The following is a 4,512-nucleotide window of genomic DNA, read 5'->3' on the forward strand; positions in this document are numbered from 1 at the left end:
TGCTGGGATTACAACCGTGAGCCACCACGCTTGGCCTCAAGGTCTATTGTTGACTCGCCCATTATGGTTCTCAAATGCTACTATCCATCCTCTAGTCGGAAACTAGGGCTCTAAGATCTGTAACTTGTGGCCAGGAGCGGTGGCTCTTGCCCATAATTCCAGTAGTTTGGGAGGCCAAGGCAGGTAGATCACGAGGTCAGACTGAGACCATCCTGCCTAACACGGTGAAACCCCCCCGTCTCTACTAAAAACACACACAAAAAAATTAGCCGGAGTGGTGGCGGGCACCTGTAGTCCCAGCTACTTGGGCGGCTGAGGCAGGAAAATGGCATGAACCCGGGAGGCGGAGCTTGCAGTGAGCTGAGATCACACCACTGCACTCCAGCCTGGGTGACAGAGACTCTGTCAAAAAACAAACAAACAACAAAAAACTGTAACATGTGATGGTCTAGAGTCCAAATTTGTCCAACCCACCTTATTTTGATGTTTTGTTTCAGGCTTTTAGCAGCCTGAAGCCATAGTTTTTAGTTTGTTTCTAATAATAAACAAAAAAGAGGGATGAGGAAGGGCCTTTACTGGTCCAACCAGACACAAAGAACCCATGACTATATTCTCTCCTTGGACACCCCTGAACAATACTCAAAGGTTCTAGAACGATGAGGGTTCTTCCTCAATCTCACCTAAAAGGGCATCTGGAATGCTGATGCTCCACCCTCAAATCTCACATTGGGTCCCTACCCATGGACTAAGCCAGGGTTCTGGAACACTGGTGGTCCATCCATCTAGGCTCTGGAATGGCAACAGCCTGTTCACTGCTTCATAGGCTGGGTTCTAAAATATTGCCAGTTGGCCTCCACATTTTTTAGTTTTTGAGACGGAGTCTCGCTCTGTCACCAGGGCTGGATTGGTGCAATAGCATGATCTCAACTCACTGCAACCTCCGCCCCCTGGTTTCAAGCTATTCTCCTGCCTCAGCCTCCCAAGTAGCTGGGATTATAGGCACACGCCACCACGTCCAGCTGATTTTCATATTTTTAGTACAGACGGGGTTTCACGATGTTGGCCAGGCTGGTCTTGAACTCCTGACCTCAAGTGATCTACCCACCCCGGCCCCCCACAGTGCTGGGATTATAGCCGTGAGCCACTGTGCCCAGCCAACCTGCACATTTTTAACCTTCTTGTTCTAGAACATGGTTCTTCAAACTTGAATGTGCTTGAGAATCCTCTTGGCATTTTACTAAAAAGTGGGTTCTGATCAAGTAGACGGGAGCAACAGCCTGAGATTCTCCATCTTTTCCTTTAAGGGTGGGAGGAGGGGAAACAGTCCTATTCGACCTGCCTTCTCGTCTGCTGCCCGTGCAGATTCTACATTTCTACAAGCTCTTGGGGAACTCTGAGAGTGCTGTACCATGGACCACTCACTTGGATACAATACAGGACTTGAGGCCAGGTACGTTGGCTCCCACCTGTACTCTCTTTGAAAGGCTGAGGTTGCCGCATCACTTCAGGTCAGGAGTTCGAGACGAGCCTGGCCAACGTGGTGAAACCCCCGTTTCTACTAAAAATACAAAAGTTAGCCGGATATAGTGGTGGGCCCCTGTAATCCCAGCTACTTGGGAGCCTGAGGCAGGAGAATCGCTTGAACCGGGGAGGTTGAGGTTGCATGAGTCAAGACTGAACCACTGCACTCCAGCCTGGGCAACAGAGTGAGACTCTGTCTCCAAAAAAAAAAAAAAAAAACCACAGGATTTGAGCTGGGTGTGGTGGCATGCACCTGTAATGCCAGCTACTTGAGACTGGGGCAGGAGGATCCTTTAAGCTCAGAAGTTCAAGGCCAGCCTGGGTAATGTAAGGAACACAGAGCCAGGCACAGTGGCTCTTGCCTATAATCCCGTCACTTTGGGAGGCTGAGGCAGGAGGATCGCTTGAGCCAGGGAGTTGGAGGCTGCAGTGAGCTATGATCACACCACTGCACTCCAGCCTAGGTGACAGAGCGAAATCCTGTCTTTAGCTAAAAAACAAAAGAGGCCAGGCGTGGTGGCTCAAGCCTGTAATCCCAGCACTTTCGGAGGCCGAGACGGGTGGATCACGAGGTCAGGAGATCGAGACCATCCTGGTCTACACGGTGAAACCTCGTCTCTACTAAAAATACAAAAAACTAGCCGGGTGAGATGGCGGGCGCCTGTGGTCCCAGCTACTCGGGAGGCTGAGGCAGGAGATGGCGTAGACCCAGGAGGCGGAGCTTGTAGTGAGCCGAGATCGCGCCACTGCACTCCAGCCTGGGCGACAGAGCGAGACTCCGTCTCAAAAAAAAAAAACAAAAGAAACCCCCCAATGATAAGTATGTGTTGTCTGAAGTCATTAAATTTCAGGGTGGGATACTTTGCTGTGTGAGGACACAGAACATATGCCAGCCTCAGGCCCCCCACTGCCCAGGGCTCTAGGAAAGTCCTGTTCCTGACCCTCTGCCCCTGCCACCACTGCCACCCACCCTAGCGCCGCAGGACAGAGGCACTCCAGCCTGCCGGTAAAGTGTTTGCCGTTGGGTTTTCGTTTGGCTGGTTGTGTGTACACAGTGTATACAAGTTGAGTTGTACAGAAGCCCAAGAAAGAGCAAGAGACAAAGGGTGGTGGGAGCAGGGGCGGGGTGGAGGGGGCGAGAACAGGGAGGAGGGGAAAGGAGACCGATAAAAAATAGAACCACATCCAGACAACAATGGGGGGGGCAGCGGGTGGGGGCCAGACACAGACAAATCGCCGTAGAAAAGGAGTGGGGGGGCAGAGAGAGGGGACCCTTCTCCCCTCTCCACCTCCCCAGCCCCCTGCCCCAGGTATGTACAATAAATAAGATTAAAAATAATTAACAAGATGCGTTTTCCCCTCCCACCCGACGCCAAATGCCCTGGGGAGGGAATGGCCTTTAGCAAAGATCTCGGCCTGCAGGGGGACTTGGGGGGAAGGGGTCCCCCAGCTCTCTGAAGCCACCCCACCCCCGCCAGTCATACATAGACTTTTCCTATACATTATGTACAAGGTGGAGGGGGCGGGGGCTGTGGCTGTGGAGGAGGGGTCGGGGCAAGGGGAGAGGGAAACCGTTACTAAATAGACATTTATACATATATATAAATAATTTCTCTGTACACCGAACAGTGGGAGGAATGGGGAGGGAGTGGAGGGGGCTCGGGAGAGGGGGGGAGTCGGACTCTGAACCCTGCCCTGGAGGGGGCAGCATAGACACACCCTGACCCGTGACCCCCTTTCCCCGACGATGGAGCCCAGGGGTTAGCTCCTGAGGACACGGTTCTGTCCCAATTCTTGGTTCATGGAGGAGGCGCCCCCATCACAGGCTGGGGCGGGGTCACCCACAGCGGCTGTGGGCCTGTGCTTGGGCCAGCAGGTCACTGAAGGAATCAAAGAGCTGTTCCAGCCACGGCTGGTTCCGCATGCACTGCTGGACCACCTCCTCCTGGCCCAGGTCCTCGGCGCCGCCCTCGATGGCCAGGGTCTGCAGAGGTCAAACACGGCACTGGGAAGGGTGGCACAGCGGCCTCTGGGGAGGGAAGGGGCTGGGACCTGGGGTGTCAGATGTCAGTGTCCCAGGGAGACCAGGGCTGGGGGCTGCATCCTTAAGTCCAAGAGAGAAGGACCTGAACTCTTGGGTCTGCGGCAGGATGGGGATAGGCTTGGACCCTCGGATCCTGAGAGGTCAGAAGGGTTGGAATCCCAGGGCGATGGGTGCTGTGGGTGGGGCTCACCTGGTCCCGGCAGCGCAGGAAGGTGTGGTATTTATAGTGGTGGAGTGAATGGTAGAGCGTATAGTATCCCGACTTTTCCAGCTCGACCTTGAACTCCTGGGTAGGAGTAGAGATGCCTCAGCCCCTCCGGCCCGGCGCTGGGCAGCCCCTCTCCTCCCTCCGCACACACCGCCACACTCCCCACTCCCAGCCCTGGCCCCAGGGCCCACCTGGGCTCTGACCACGCTCCTCTTGAGCTTGCTGAGCGTCTTGCGGTTGTATGGTTCCCCGGCCGGCCGCAGCCGCACAGCCCCCTCTTCCGGGGAACCCTCCTCACTCTGCTCCACTTGCAGCTGTGGGAACGTGTGCAGGGCATCCTGCGGGAAGCCAATGGGTCAGCTGGATGCCGCCCTGGACCCACATACCCCAAACTCAACAGCCAGGTCTCAGATCCGTGCCTCAGTTTCCCCTAGGTTGCAGATCAGCAGAGACAACTGGAGTCTTGGTCTCCTCAAAGGACAGAGGAGGCGGGGCCTGACTAGTGACACTTACACTGTGCTTTCTGGCCTGGCTCAGATTCTCAGTGTCATCCTAAATTCTACCCCAGAACTCTCAGGTTCATCCTAACCATCTATCCCAGAATTCCCAAAACCATCCTAACTATCTATCCCAGAATTCCCAGCCCCATCCTAACCATCTACCTGAGAATTCCTAGCCTCATCCTAACCACCTATCCCAGAATTCCCAAAACCATCCTAACCACCTATCCCAGAATTCC

General features: G+C 54.5%; 1 long non-coding RNA gene across 1 annotated transcript; it reads right to left on the bottom strand.

Moving 5' to 3' along the window:
- Positions 1-2,528: 2,528 nt before the first annotated feature.
- On the bottom strand, positions 2,529-4,148 carry LOC113224118. The gene is made up of 3 exons (XR_003309038.2): positions 3,965-4,148; positions 3,756-3,851; positions 2,529-3,505 (listed from the first exon to the last, which is right to left on the bottom strand). It is a non-coding gene; the product is annotated as an uncharacterized LOC113224118 (long non-coding RNA).
- Between the last annotated feature and the right edge of the window lie 364 nt (positions 4,149-4,512).

The sequence above is a fragment of the Piliocolobus tephrosceles genome, unplaced genomic scaffold (assembly GCF_002776525.5).
Source record: "Piliocolobus tephrosceles isolate RC106 unplaced genomic scaffold, ASM277652v3 unscaffolded_43752, whole genome shotgun sequence".
NCBI classification, from domain to species: Eukaryota; Metazoa; Chordata; class Mammalia; order Primates; family Cercopithecidae; genus Piliocolobus; species Piliocolobus tephrosceles.